This window comes from Choloepus didactylus, chromosome 2 (genome assembly GCF_015220235.1).
Source record: "Choloepus didactylus isolate mChoDid1 chromosome 2, mChoDid1.pri, whole genome shotgun sequence".
Lineage (NCBI taxonomy): Eukaryota > Metazoa > Chordata > Mammalia > Pilosa > Megalonychidae > Choloepus > Choloepus didactylus.
The window spans coordinates 102854036-102870584 of NC_051308.1; positions in this window are offsets into that span (position 1 = coordinate 102854036).

Genomic DNA, 16549 nt, shown 5'->3' on the forward strand with positions numbered 1-16549 from the left:
ATTTGCCCAAACATCACTATGGGCTGGACTCCCAACGCAGTAATCTTTCCATCACACAATGATGAGTTATAAGTGGGTTAGCAGCAAACTATATTTTTAGCACATATTTGAAATTGAGAAAATTAATTTGCTTTTAGTGATAAATACCTGCTTTGCCATGCTAACTGCTGCATGTGCATTGTCTTGCTTAATCTGCACTACAACCATGAGGTAGATACTATAAATTTCCCATTTTATAGATGAGGAAACTGAGGCTCAGAGAGGGAAATAATTTGTGTAGGTCATAAAATAATAAGTCCTAGGAAGCCTTCCATGAGTATAACCAACAAAGAAGGAAGAGTGTGTCAGCTTGTTCAATACTATTTCAGATACATAGACAGGGAAAAGCCCACAAAATCTTCATACAAATAATAATATTAAACATTAACTACAGGTAATGATTTCCTACTAGTAGATAACACTTAGCTCCAAAAAGCTCAACTTATTTTTCCATTTTTCTCTGACATTATATCCCTAAGGCATAAAGAGTTGGGAATCATTACCCCATTTTAAAAGACAGCAATAAAGATATTAAGTGATTTCCCTGAAGAAAAGAAAATAAAGTTAAAACTCAGGTCTTCCAACTTCTAATCTGGGTATTTTAATGTTCTTTCAACTTGAGTTTTATACTGAAAGCTTTAAAATTCCCCAAAACTAAATATCTCCATAATATTAAGGAGGCATTTGAATAGAAAACGAGTGATATCACTACCAAATGTCAATCAGAAGTTTTGAGTTGTGACTTAGAATATATGTGAAAATTCACAGTAAAGGTGGCACCAGTGAGCTAGGAAGGATTTCTGTCAGTAAAATAAAAAGATTGGTCTTCCAACTCTATCATTCTCAATGGCTTTCCATAGATAAGTGTATATAATGTAAAATTATTTCTTATTTTTCTGCCTTTTTTTTTAAATTTTTAATTGTGGTAACATACAAACAACATAACATTTCCCATTTTTAACCACTTTCACTATACAATTCAATGGTGTTAATTATGTTAACAACGTTATGCTACCATCAATACCATTCCAAAACTTTTGCCATCTGTTTTCCAACTCAAGCAGAAACTCTGTATCCATTAAACATTAACTCTCCGATCCCCAGTCCCACCCCAGCCAGCCAGTCTTTCTGTCTCCATGAATTTGCATAGTCTAGTTATTTCATGTAAGTGAGATCATACAATATTTGTCCCTTTGTTCCTGGTTTATTTCATTCAACTTCATCAAGGTTCATCCATGTTATAGAATGTGTCAGAACTTCATCCCTTTTTTATGGCTGAATAACTGCCTATGGTTTTTACTGACTACATAAAAAGAATGCAAAATCTTATAAGGTATTGGACAATTTTCTAAGAAAATGATGGTAGTTTAAAAGAAAAGATTATACAACGACTGGATTGACTTTGTGTCTGGAGATGGCGGGATGAGACTTGAGCTAAGAGTCAGAAGACAGTTTTATTCCCAGTGAACCAACATTGTGACCTTGGGCATCTCACTCAACTTCCTGGATTATGTTTCCTCATTTGTAAAAAAAATATGAGAAATGCATCTTAATTTCTTCATAGACATTTGAGCATTTCATGAGATGGAGATTAAAAGCCCTATAAACAGTAAGGTTTTATGACAGTAAAAGAAATTATTAATACTATTTCTAAAATGGAAACCAACATTTTAACTGTGAGAATATAAATAGTTTTTCAGCAATCTCTATCACTACTCATCTAGTTTAGTTTACCATGATTTTCTACTACTTAAGAAATAAAACAACAATTTGGAATGTTTGTCCCATAGGAAAAGTTATTCTATGGTGGTTTGATGGGTTGAGCCCTCTACCATAGGTTTTACCCTTGGGAAGACGGTTGCTGCAAAGGAGAGGCTAGGCCTCCCTATAATTGTGCCTAAGAGCCTCCTCCCAAATGCCTCTTTGTTGCTCAGATGTGGCCCTCTCTCTCTAGCTAAGCCAACTTGAAAGGTGAAATCACTGCCCTCCCCACTACGTGGGATCAGACACCCAGGGGAGTGAATCTCCCTGGCAACATGGAATATGACTCCCGGGGAGGAATGTAGACCTGGCATCGTGGGATGGAGAACATCTTCTTGACCAAAAGGGGGATGTGAAAGGAAATGAAATAAGCTTCAGTGGCAGAGAGATTCCAAAAGGAGCCGAGAGGTCACTCTGGCGGGCACTCTTACGCACAATTTAGACAACCCTTTTTAGGTTCTAAAGAATTGGGGTAGCTGGTGGTGGATACCTGAAACTATCAAACTACAACCCAGAACCCATGAATCTCTAAGAGAATTGTATAAAAATGTAGCTTATGAGGGGTGACAATGGGATTGGGGAAGCCATATGGACCACACTCCACTTTGTCTAGTTTATAGATGGATGAGTAGGAAAATAGGGGAAGGAAACAAACAAACAAACAGGCAAAGGTACCCAGTGTTCTTCTTTACTTCAATTGCTCTTTTTCACTTTAATTATTATTCTTGTTATTTTTGTGTGTGTGCTAATGAAGGTGTCAGGGATTGATTTAGGTGGTGAATGTGCAACTATGTAATGGTACTGTGAACAATCGAATGTATGATTTGTTTTGTATGACTGCATGGTATGTGAATATATCTCAATTAAATGAAGATTTAAAAAAAAAAAGTGTCACACATTGTAATGCTGGCCTACGTATTTTTATTAGATCCATCTAATAATCTCTCCTGCATGGTATAACCATTCCCTGCTTTTCTAATTCAGATGATCCTTTTTAGTGTTAAAGTTTATAGCTGTATTTCTTGGCCCTGCTTAATATTTGAGGTGTGAAACATTTATTCATTCAACAGACTCTGGTCAATAAGCCTTTTGGCCAAAGGCAATAAAATCAAATTTAACAGGTAGTCCTGCTATAATCGTTTCCCAGGGGTAGCAGGGGATATAAGAGAGGTATACAGCCTTAATGAGGCAGACACTAAAATAATCTGATCAAAACATAAGAGAGGCAAGGACAGAAGGAAAGGCAAAATCACTGGCACTGGTTGGTCAGGAAAGTCTTCAAGGAGGTGAGGCATGAGTTGGGCTTTAAAAAGGGGAAGGATTTTAGTAAATGACACAGCAGGAGGAGGGCAGACGTAGAAACAAGGCCTGTAGAGACACTGATCTGCAAAGTGTCTTCAGGAGACAGTGAAGAGATAAGCTCACTGGATGGAGAGTTTCTACTGGAGAGCAGCTGGTAATAAGCTGGTCCTGGGACTGCCAAGGGAGACCTTCAACACCAGGCTGAGATGTTTGTCTTCATGGGAAATTTGTGAACTGGGATGTGACTAGGGGGTGTTAAATTAGAAAGATTAATTCCCTCACTCAACCCACCCCCCCAAAAACAACAAAACTTATGTTCCCTGACATTTTTATTTAAGCAACAGTTGAAAAATGTTTGGGGTAAAAGCCGATCATTGAATTTTCCATATTTTAAGGGTATAAAGTCTTTGTGCTGGTCTCTGGTACCTAAAAATGAATGCTGAAAACAAATAAAGGCACAACCAATTATTCCTCAGTATCATGAATCCCAAAATACCCCCACATTTCTCATTTCCAAATGCTTTTAATTCTTGCTTCCATTCCACTTTAGCTTTCAGCCTTCTCACTGGGTGACAATTTGGTATTATTTATATGGTCTTTGGTTTGGTTTAGTTTGGTTTGGTTTGGTTTGATTTGGTTTGGTTCAGTTCAGTTAGTTCAGTTTGGTTGATCGGTTTTTTAGCGCTCCATGATAGCAAGGAGTGTTTGATGGAGAATTTTCTTTAGTTTAGCTGTTCCACTGAAAATTGATTTTAAGGCTTTCACTCTTACCCCTCCAAACTTAGTTCTCAATTTCTAAATCGGAATATTTTCATCTGTTATCTATTTAAAACACAGAGTTGTAAGCCCAGCTGTTAAATTTAGAAAGTTGGGGCTTGTCTGCTCATCTGAACCAATCCTGTGTCATTATAACTGATCTTGATTCCTCTCTATAAAACCTACTTTCTTAAGATTAGCTATCATAAGGGTTGTGAAAAGACTAGAGGAAAACTTGGAAATGTAATATAGGTTAATATTCATTTTTTCAGATCTCTCTTTGGAGGTACAAAGCTTTTAAGCAGCTTTTCAACTGCTTTAAAAATAAAGCTTCCTCCATAACCCCCACTAGTGTACTGAAAAAAGAAAAGAAGAAAAATACAGATGTGCATTACAGCCAGGTGTGTTTGGGCCTTTAGTTTTCCCTCTTGGTCCAGAACTGATTCCTGCTTCTTTGGGTTTTATATGTTCTAAGAGCTCAGTTTTGGTTATTCCAGACTATGATTAGCATAACAGGTTCTTCTCGCCACATTCTGATGTTTTTTGAACTACACGCAAAGGGTGTGTCACAATATGTTTTTTTAAAAATTACAGGCATTTCGGGATAACTAGCAAATTAAATGTTCAGGCCTTACTCAAATCCAACTTGAGCAGTTTTCCATCATTAGCAACTGCCTCATTCCCTTAAAAGGTCCTGTAATCTCTTTTATAAATCCCTTGACATCACCAGCTGGCCCCTCTCCACACCACTCAGAGCATTTTTCCTGAAACAGTGCTGGAGGGGCCTCAGAATTTTCCACCTCTCTGAGCAGCCATGCTGTGCCATTCACCCGGCCAAAGGCGGCCTCTGTAATTTGAGCTCCATATATGCGATAACATTTTAACTGCAGCCAAGTTTAATTCAGAACAAATGTTCCTCATGTTCATACCTTTTTGGAAAAGCAGCTCAGTCTAACAGGTAGAAGGACTCTGAGGCAGTTGGGGTTAGGGTGGGGGTGGGATGGTGACTTTCAATGCAAATCTGATTTTCCGTACTAACGTGCAGGGTATCTGCGGTCCGGTCACCTGCCTCTTTGCGGCTCCGTGTCCATTTGTGAGATGGAGGCATAAGACCCCATCACTATCTACTGTGCATCCACCACACATTCCATGGTGGTGAAAAGGGGTAGTCCAATTAGTCAAATATTCTGGTTAATGGAAGTTACAATTGATATAAGGCTTATTATTAGGAATAAGATTCAGATTACCACACAAAACATGATTCCTAAATAAGAGTTTTGGATTTCTTGTGGAGTTACAGGGTCACTGTTAAAAATGTCTATTATCATTGTTCTGTTCATGAGCTGAAGAGTTCTGGTTAATTGGATGTTCTAGCCAAAATACTCTTAAATCAACAAGCATGTGCTCTACTTTGTGACACATCACATTCTCCTGGAGGCCAGTTGGGATATTAGACAAAGAAAAATGCCACACTTTGGGGTATTCGACTACCTGAAATCCCATTTGGGACCATCCAAGGTACCACCCAAGGCAGTGTTGTTCCCCTGGAAATTTTGACGGATTTTAGAGCATGAAGGAGTATGTGAAACTGATTTTCCGTCTGAGCATCAAGCGAGAAAGTCTCTTAGGTTTCCCACAGGTTGGAAATGGACATTCTCTGAATCAGTAAGCGTTACTACATGCAAGTGCCTACTGTGTCCTGTCATCGCTGTGGAGGCATCTGACCAGTCATCACATATTTATGGGTTGCTGACTGGGTGCCCTGTGAATCACTCTGAACAGTGGAAAGGAGTGATGATTCCTATTCTCAAGGAACTTACTTTGATCTTCAAAGAGTTAAGACTGGTATTCAGACGGTAGTAAAACAAAGCAATAAAAGCTAAGTGCCCCAAAAGGTACATAAGGGTTCAGAGAGGGGAAAGCTCACTTTGTGTGGCAGCCAGGGCAGGTGGTAGTGGAGGGTGGCACCAGGAAAGCTTCATGTAGGATGCAGTATTTGAGCTTGGCTTTGAAGGATTACTTCCAGGGGGAAGATCAGAAAAGGGCAATTCAGGCAAAGGAAACAACCAATCAAACTCTTGCTGACCAACACAAAATAAAGTCGAGGCCATAGTTCCCCCTTCTCCTTCCCCTCCCCATCTCCCGCACACACGCACACACACACACACACACACCACCTCTGCAGATGCATTTTGAGATACCTGAGCCTTCTCCACAGTCAGCCAGTAAGTCCTGCTACATTGTCCACTGAACTCTGCAAACCCTCTGTGAATTAACCCAAGAGTCCTGGCTGCAGAGGCTTAGAAGGGGATGAGCCAGATTGTCAAGACCTGTCTGAGCTCAGACCGCTGTCCTGTGGCTTTGCATCTCGGGCCAGAAAATAACAGGGTGCCTTTACAAAGCCCTTTTCCTGTTGTTTTAGCCAATAAGAGGAAAAGGGGACATAGAAAGTGGATGCTTATTCAATATCACAATTCCTTGCAGAAAAGAAAGACAGTGTAATGCTCCTGGGCAGAGAATGAAGGCTGAATCTATCCATCAGCCTGTTTAACACAAGTGTGCACACGCAGATACATGCACAATGTCACGGGTAAAAAGAAATGGCACCACCTCTCTTGTGCACTTCCCCATGCGGCCCTCTCCCCCCCACACCCATCCCCTACCCCGTGGTAGATTTGAATAAGAACAAATAAGACATAATCTTAATCCACATGTGAGTGTGAACCCATTTATAAAGAGGACCTTTTGGAAATGTTGTTTCTAGTTGTGTTAATCTGTATTACTGGAATCCTTTACGAGGAGAAGAAATTTGGACACAGTCAGTCAGAGAAGTCCACGCAGGAAGAAGCCGGAAGACAGTGGAAATTGGAAGAGCAGACACAAGGAGAGAGAGAGCATCATGTGACGGGAGGAAAACATACAAGCCCAGGAACCCCAAGGATTGTGGCAAGCCAGCACCAGAACGCTACCTGCTTTGGAGAGAAACCATGGCCTTGCTGCTGTCTGGAAGCTGGACTTCTAGCCTTCCAAACTGTGAGCCAGTAAATTCCCATCGTTTAAGCCAGTTCATTGTGTGGAATTTGTCATAGCAGATTGGCAAACTAAGGTACCCCCAAAACCAAAGGGATCAATCCCTTTTTTCACAACTAGATAAAGCAGACATCCCTCTAGCAGAGACTATACATTGACCTCTGAGAGCCACACTCTTTACTGCATATTTTCTTGAGGTTTGCTTCTCACGAGGGAAAGTGGGCCTATTCCCTTGAGGCAGAGAGAGGAGAGAAAAGGGGCTAGAGAGGAGAGAAAAGCACATGCATTTGATATTCTGCCACATGCCAGCCAAGGAGCCTGATGCGTTCACTGACCTTATCTCCTTTAATCCTCACAACAACCCTGGAGGCTGGGGTTTACTGACTCTACCTGGAACTAAGACCTAAGACTTCAAGCTCAAGCTTGTCTGGTTCCAACGTTCACAGTGTATCTGAGTGTGGGAAAAGATGTAGGAAGGCAGTACCAGACACTAACTTTTCCAAATGTATGACTTTGCCCCAAATTGACCCGATGCACATGTGTACATATATGAACACAAATACACAGACACACAGCTGTAGCAAAGATTTACAAGTCTGAGCCCAGCCATGACACTGCTAATTTGAATCCTGGCCCCATCACTTATGAGCTATGCAACCTTGGTAAAATAATTAACCCCTGTGTGCCTTAGTTTTTCCACCTATAAAATGAAAGCAATAATGGTATCTATGATGTCTGCCATATGCTTCAAAATAATATGGGATGGGTGGTGGGGGAATAGGCAGGGATAAAGATGAAACAAGATGGGTTGATAATTGTTGATAAGTTGATATTGGCTGTACATGGGGGTTCATAATATTTGTTGTCTACTTTTGTATAGGTTCCTAATTTTCCATTAAAATGTTTTAAAACAAAGATCATGCATGTAAAGTACTTGGCACAACCTCTGGCACTTTGTAAGTGCTCAATTAATATTCGTAACTATCATCAAATGCACATCACGGTGGCATTAGCAGTGCATCGAAACAGCAGAGCATTTCTGGGATGTGTTACAGTGGCTGGCCCCAAGGATTTGTTCTCCTAGGCCTGTGTCCCAACCTGTGTGTGTCTGTGTCACCCAGGCCTGTGACGTGCTAGGTGGGATTTCTCGGCACCCCAGGAAGGCATTAATGGCCTAGCGGGTAACAAAGCAATAAAGTTTTCTAGTCCCCACTGCAGGCTGTCAAATAAGTTGTAGGTTACCATGGCAAGGTAGAGGTAGGTCTTCTGTGTAAAGTAGACAACTAGCAGGCAATTTGTAGGTAGCTCTCAGGCTCCCTCCCAGCCTACTACAAAAGGACTTCTGCAGCCCATCATGCCATACCAGGCTGAGAGTGGCCACACACATTGTGCTCGAGTCCATTTAAAAACTTAATTTGCTACTGCCTTCCATCACCTAATAGAAGTAGTTCTGTCTAGTCTTCAGGGGTCTCCAAAAACTACCAAGTAACAATAGTAATAAAACTGGTACTCCTGGGTGCTTACACAGCATTCCCACTTTCCATAATAATGATAGCTTATTTTCATACTATGCCTTCTAGTTTGCAAAGCCCTTTTGTTTATATCTCACCTAATCCTCACAAGAACCTTCAAGAGATGTGCTAGTATGGTTCCCATCATGCAGGTAAGAAAATGAAAGTTCAAAGATATTGTGGGGCTTTTCCAAGATCATGTAGGCATAAGCAGTAGAGCCAGGTCTGGAAGGCAAGGGCTCTATGTCTACCCCTCACCTTCTCTTTAGTCTTTGGCCCCATGCCCCACTCCACTGTAAGCCTCTCTGCCAAGGGCTCCATTGATGGGAGGGGATTTCTGGGAAAAAAGTACATCTGCAAAGCCAAGACCAAAGAAAGGGTACTTTGCCTTCCAGGTAGAGTGGTAAACCCTTTACCTTGGGAGTGCAGTGCCCCAATCTTCTTACCCCAATGAGCTGGTGTGAGCTGAAACATCATGCATAACATGGGTGTGGAAATAAGTAAGGAAAGCTCATCTGTGCTCACATTTCAACAGGTTTAATGAGTGATATTGAAACCCTCTCTGAGTAGGTCTATGTGGTACTGTTTCATAACTGTTATTTCAAACAGAGCTCAGGAGGTTACAAAAAGGTTATGTAATCTTCCTCTAGATCCTTCTACTAGCATTGGCTAGAATCCGGAATTAGAGACCTTGTGGAATTTCCACCCCCAATTTATTTCCTGAGCTTCATTTTCCTCTGTTGTCATTCACAGCTCTTATTATCAGCTCTTATATTACCCCCCATCCCAGTCATCTTCCATACTTGTTACTGGTCATACTGAAGGATCCAGGAAATAAGAATCTATGCTGTTCTATCATTTCCAGCTTTTCCTAATTATTAAGAGTAAGAAAACTTTTGGGTCAGCTCATTCTACTCAACTCTTTTACACAGAATGAAACTGAAGCCCAGAGAAGGTAAGAGACTTTTGAAAGGCTGCACAGCTAACTGGTGGCAGAACTGGAGCTCAGATTCAGGCTTCTGGGTCCTGTGGTCATCCCACTAAATTGGCTAATATTCACCTGCCATGCAGAACTCCAACCTGATGGCCAAACACTGACTCTTCATCCTCACACAGCTGACTGCTGTCTGGTTTCCCAGAATCTGTTTGGTTTCCATCTAGGCGCTGTTCTCCGTATGGCAAAGCAGCGTCTGGTGCCCTCAAGGGGCAGAACTGAGTAGTGGTGAACTGTGCATACTGTACAAGAACAGCAAACAACCTGGGAAAGGAACCCTCAGATCCACACGCCCCCCCCCAAATTTTACAGAATACGTTGGAGTCACCTTTTTATTTTAAACAGTTTTAAACATGAAGCATGTTTTAAATATATCAAAATAAGTTTGAATCACGTACTGCTCCTAATGTTGCCCTGGTTGCCTACGGGCCCTGCCAAGTGCCGCCTGCTCCCCAAAAAGGCTCTCCAGAGCCTGAACTTGAAATGTGTGAGCCGAAGAGGAAAGTGGTGAGGTGGCTGTCAGCTGGAGAATGGGTGCTGGTTTCCTCCACCTTGGTCCTAGAAGAGCCACAGTGCTGCCTGCTCATCAAAGGATCAAAGAAGAGGGGTGTTTGGGACACAGCGCACTGGGTGAACCGTAGGGGCTGATAATCAAGCAGGGAAATAGGCAAGAGCCCAAGGCTCTGGCCTCACTGGAGCAGTGGTGCTGGGAGGCAAAATGCAAGGATGCTGTCTGAATGTAGATGAGGAGGAGAAAGGAGGAAAGGGGACCAGCAAAAGATGGCCTGATTGGGAAGGATGGCTAATGGAGACCCAGAGCAGCAGTGACAGCAGGTAAAGTCCAAGCCATAGGCTCCATCTCTCCAAGAGCAGTAAGGAGATTAGAGGCTGTCTGTGTCTTTGTACTGTGAGAAACATACAGAAACTGTGGCCTTTTTTCCTGCTAAATACTGACATATGCGATATGTAAGCAAAATTAATTGTTCTTTTGTTCCTTCCCATGGCCCCATGTGGACATTTATCTTGCATTGTGAGTGTTTTGTTTCATAGCTGACCCCCCAACTATCAAATTCAGCAAATGTTTGTCAATATTTATCACTGTGCTGTCACAAAAGACTTAAGGGGCTCTGTCTCATTTGACTCTAAACCTCTTGTACTACTAGAATAGTGCAGCTTGATAAGTGTTCAATTTGAGTACTATATATTTAAGCAATACAAAGAGAAATGCTGATTCCACTTGTGAAGTGTGGAATTCTGGGCATTTGGGTTTCTAATCATATGTGTAATTCTTAAATATGTGACAGATGGAGCCTGTCCTCTCCTATCCCTACCCTTGTGTTTTTTCATCCTCATCCTCACTCTAAAGAAGATGGTTGTATTAGTCAGGGCAATTAACTCACAAAGTTTATTTCTCACACAGATTTGAAGAGGATGTTCCTGGTCAAGCAGCAATTCTGGGCAGCTCTCTTCTAAAGCAGTGACTCAGGGTACAGCTTCCTCCCATCCTGTGCCCCGCTACCCCTTCCCTAAGTCCTCCTTGTCATTCCCACTGGATCCTCTGCGTTCAGCCAGAAGACAAAGAGAGAGCAAGAATCAAAGGCCATGTGCCTGAAAGCTAGCTGACACTCCTCACCTCTGCTCAGGATTTTTGGGTGAGAACCCATCACAGGGTCCCTCCTGTATGTCTTGGAAGCTGGGTTCTGGGGTCTCTAATTGGATAGCTGGTTGCCGGCAGTAACTCTTCATCTTGGAAGGGGAGCTCAAATTGTGAGTGAGTCGTCTCTGCCTAAACAGTATTTTTGAATAATTAGGCATTGAAGTTCTATTATGAGAGACAGAGAAATCAAAGTAAAGATTGTTTGTCTTATAAATACTATAGTCTGCAAAATCTGGAAACAAGCCTGCTCCTAGTGGTGGTTGTGGTGGTGGGGGGGGGGGGGGCGGGCAGCATATAAGGAATTATCAAGAGTACCTCCAGGATCCTTTGTAGCCCTTTCCAGATCTCTACAGAATTTCTCCTCTGGGTCATCACCAAAGTTGGAGCTGGAGCTGGAGCCAGATGGTACAAATAGAGGAGAGGGGAAAGACCCAGGTGCCACTTCAAGGCAGACTCTCTGCAGAACTGATAGGGAGCTCGATGGGAAAGGCAAAGAAGCTTCTGTGTCATCCGCTGAAAAGGAGATTGTCCTCTTTTTGTTGAAGGCTCTATTCCTTAACACACCCAGGCGTGACAGGGCATAATGGCAGGTCGCAGATAGGAGTATGCTCCCAGTGCCAGAATTTTTAACTAAGATGATGGATGATTGTATGAGACCTTTGGCACTGAAGGAAGAACCATTTGAGGAATTAGCTTTAGATGAAAAGGAAGCCTTGATTTCCTCAGTGCCTTCACTGGCATGTAAATACTGGGTTTGAGATCTCTGGTGTCTAAGTCTCTTTCTTTAAAATAGGAGGACTAAACATCAAAAAGTTTTCTAGTGTGAGATGTGGGTTTTCCAGGACCTAGAGGTGATAACTTGTCAATAATATATTTTAAGTTGAGTGGCAATTAGGTTACAGGAAAGAGTTCAATTAAAATTTAGAGACAGTCTTAAGGCCCATTCAAAAATGTGAAAGAGTCTGTTTTGGGTAAAATGAATAATGGTTCCCTTTTCCACCAAAACATAGATACAAATTCATTCATTCTAAATTGATGGATAATTTGCAAAGTGAAAAATCAGCTCATCTTTCCTTTTCAGATCATGTATAAATACCAAGAAGAATGTGAGGATTGTAGAAGGAAATCATAGAATGTGCAAAGCCTAAAATCCTGCCCACCCAGCCCCTTCTTTTGGAGCTGGGGGATGGAGATATAGGGAAAGGGTCCCTTGAGCCGTCTGTTTTCTGGAGCAAACCAAGTAACCATGAGAGAAGTGAGCCCCCTAGCGGTGAGGGGGATCCTAGCAAGTGCACCGTCTCCTTTCCCTGGAGCTACCCAAGGCCGAGAAAAAGAGGAAGGGGCCAGAGCAGATACTGATATAGCAGCAGCACCCCCCTTGCTGCTGACCCCTGGACCACTAGCCTGTGACTCCTAAAATTCTCCTTGAACAAGTATAAGACTGATACAATAACCTAGGTGGGAGATTAGCCTGTAAGTAGGGGCAGAGTAGCTCTAGCAAGGAGGGGTTTAGAGGCAGAGAACTAGACAGGCATTACATTATCATCATCATCGGAGAGAACATGCAGCATGAAGCACCCTGGGTGGTGAGTGTTGTTTGAGATTAAAAACAGCATAGTTTCTATCTTCTAAGACCAATAGTTCAAACTTAGTGTACGTAAGAATCACCCTGGTTGTGGGGAGGAGAGTGTATTAAAATGTAAATTCCCAGGGCCCCAAGTAGAAAAGTGGTCTGGGATAGGACCAAAAATGTGCATTTTTAATAAGCATGACCAGGTAATTCTCATATAGGTGCTGGAACATAGTTGAAAATAACTTTGGGCTAAGAGCCTATAGTCTCGTGGATTTGATAGAGATAAAAATTATTTCTATCACCATCCAGGAAAAATAAAAAGTCTTTTTTTTCTCCCCGAAAGGAAAACATTCCTGTTGCTTCATATAATCTTATCATAGAACTTTCAAAAATTTAATGTGTATTTCCCTTTTGGCAATGCATACTTTATATTTTAAAGCAGGAAAAATAAAAAGTCTTTTTTTTCTCCCCGAAAGGAAAACATTCCTGTTGCTTCATATAATCTTATCATAGAACTTTCAAAAATTTAATGTGTATTTCCCTTTTGGCAATGCATACTTTATATTTTAAAGCTGTGTTCTGCTGTTGTTTTTTTTTTTAATATATTTCCAGCTGATTTTGTGTCTTGAGAAAGCTGATTGTTGTTTGTTTAGGTGCAGATGTGTGAAGTCACTGCAGGTGAATGTCTTCAAAATGATGGGAAATTGTGGGTCCTTTTTGAAACAGGTGGTAGAAGGACAACCACAGACCCTATAAAACACAAACGTATACACCAAATTGTTCTATTTAACCAAAACAAGTATGTGAATCCTCAATATTTTTTTCAAATGATGGTAATGATTCTAATTAAACTGGCCTATGCATGTTTTTTTTAATTATCATTTTTAATGTGAAATGTGTTTTTTATTTAGGGAGAATAGCATTATATTTCAAATATTAGTTTATATAGGAAGAAGAACATTCTACACATAGTAGAATAAAATAACAAAAGACTATGTTCTGCACATAAGGGCCTTAAAAGTACATTATTCCGGCCGCTCATCTGATATTTGTCAGCTGTGGAAATAGAAACAATGCAGGTATTAGAGACATAAGACCTGTTTGAGCCCCAGCTTGGCCACTTCGAAGGAGCTATATAATCTTAGCCATATTTCATCATTTGCAAAATGATAGTGTTAGCACAGTAGTCTCATTCAGTCCTAACATTCTATGATTTCCTTCTACAATCCTCACATTCTTCTTGGTATTTATACATAATCTGAAAAGGAAAGATGAGCTGATTTTTCACTTTGCAAATTACCCATCAATTTAGAATGAATGAATTAGAATCTACATATGTACAAAGATAGAAGAAACTAACCAAAAATTAAAATGTCCTTTGAAATAAGCCAGGCACAAAAAGACAAATGTTATATGCTACCACTAATGTGAACTTTGAAAAATGTAAAACAAATGGTTTATAATGTAGAATGTAGGGGAACTAGTGATAGTAATTAAGGAAGGGGGAACAATAATCCAATAAGAACAGATAAGCTATCGTGGGTAAATTTAACGTTCTGGGAATGCCCAGGAATGACTATGGTCTGTTAATTTCTGATTGGTATAGTAGGAACAAGTTCACAGAAATGTTGCTGTATTAGGTAATTTTCTTGGGGTAGAGTAGGAACATGTTGGAGGTAAAGTACTTAGCTTAGGTTAGTTGTCTTTTTCTTACTCCCTTGTTATGGTCTTTTTGAAATGTTCCTTTATTGTATATTTTTTTAAATTTTATTTATTTTTTTATTTTTCATACAGTTGATTTTTTAAAAAAAAGTTAAAAAAAAATACAAGGAAAAAATATGCAGAGCCCCCTTGAGGAGCTGGTGGAGAATGCAGGGGTATTGGCCTGCCCCACCTCGATGGTTGCTAACATGCCCACAGACATAGGGGACTGGTGGTTTGATGGGTTGAGCCCTCTACCACAGGATTTGCCCTTGGGAAGACTGTTGCTGCAAAGGAGAGGCTAGGCCTCCCTATAATTGTGCCTAAGAGCCTCCTCCCAAATGTCTCTTTGTTGCTCAGATTTGGCCCTCTCTCTCTAGCTAAGCCAACTTGGCAGGTGAAATCACTGCCTTCCCCTCTACGTGGGATCAGACACCCAGGGGAGTGAATCTCCCTGGCAACGTGGAATATGACTCCCGGGGAGGAATGTAGACCTGGCATCGTGGGACGGAGAACATCTTCTTGACCAAAAGGGGGATGTGAAAGGAAATGAAATAAGCTTCAGTGGCAGAGAGATTCCAAAAGGAGCCAAGAGGTCACTCTGGTGGGCACTCTTATGCACAATATAGACAACCCTTTTTAGGTTCTAATGAATTGGGGTAGCTGGTGGTGGATACCTGAAACTATCAAACTACAGCCCAGAACCCATGAATCTTGAAGACAATTGTATAAAAATGTGGCTTATGAGGGGGGACAGTGGGATTGGGAAAGCCATAAGGACCACACTCCCCTTTGTCTAGTTTATGGATGGATGAGGAAACAAACAAACAGACAAAGGCACCCAGTGTTCTTTTTTACTTTAATTGCTCTTTTTCACTTTAATTATTATTCTTGTTATTTTTGTGTGTGTGCTAATGAAGGTGTCAGGGATTGATTTTGGTGATGAATGTACAACTATGTAATGGTACTGTGAACAATCGAATGTATGATTTGTTTTGTATGACTGCGTGGTATGTGACTATATCTCAATAAAATGAATATTAAAAAAATGTCCTTATCTAAATCTATAAACTATGAATAAATAAACTCCCAATAAAATCAGAAAAAAGGACATTCTCTGTTAGAATGTTTAAAGAAGAAAATGATAAGTACTAAGCCTATGATGCTGTTTTATAAGTGGAATTAATGTGTTCATCAATATAGATAAACAGAGCTATCAAACACACAGTTGTTTTAGAAATTCTCTGTTGACACAAACCCACACTTTAAAAATGAAAACTCAACATTTCTTTGATGTTTAATGGGATGGGCCATCCTGATTAAACGTTATTTTCCATTGGTAAAATGACTTTCTCTTGCCTTCTAAGTTATCTTTGCAAGAACCAGTGAGAACTCCATAAGCCCATACCCCATTCACATCTGAGGCCTACTGCAAACCTTTCTTTAAAAATTACCTGGATATAATCTCAACCTTAAAAGTATTACTCTTAATATAAATAAATAATTTTTGTTCAGTGCTTTACACTTTCAAAGCACACCACATGGTATAAATGCAATAATTGCTTCCTAAGTGAATGATTTAAATTAAATAAAGCACTGGGCACTTGACAACGTGGGTCAACAGCATGGTTGAGACAGTGCTAGCATTGGAATCTTGACTATGCCTCTTGCTAGTTGCATTATTGTGGATAATTTACATAATCCCCCTGAGCCTCAGTTTTCCCATCTCTAAATGGGGATGATTCTACCCAAACACCAAGCTTAATGGTAGAACTAAAATAGAAAACACAAAACAGTAAATCTATGAAAAACTTTAGCTAACGTTTTACTTATGGTCAAAACTGAATGCTTTCCCCCTAAGACTGGAACAAGGCAAGGATGTCCACTCTCACCATTTCTACTCAATACTCAGTACTTTAGGTCCTAGCAGTGTATTAAGGCAAAAAGAAAAAAGAAAATTGAAAGAATACAGATTGGAAAGGAAGAAGCAAAAGTGTCTTAATTCTCAGACAACATGGTTTTCTATGTAAAAAGTCCTGAAGAATCTATAAAAAAATATACTTGCTTAAGTAAGTATGCCAAGTTGCAGGACACAAGAAGAAAAAATGTGCAGAACTTAACAGGAGGAAACGTTTCTAGGAACCTTAGAAATCTGAACATAATCAGGTCATTTATATAACAATAACAATCTAAGACCACACAATCATGGCATGTAGCCCATAACC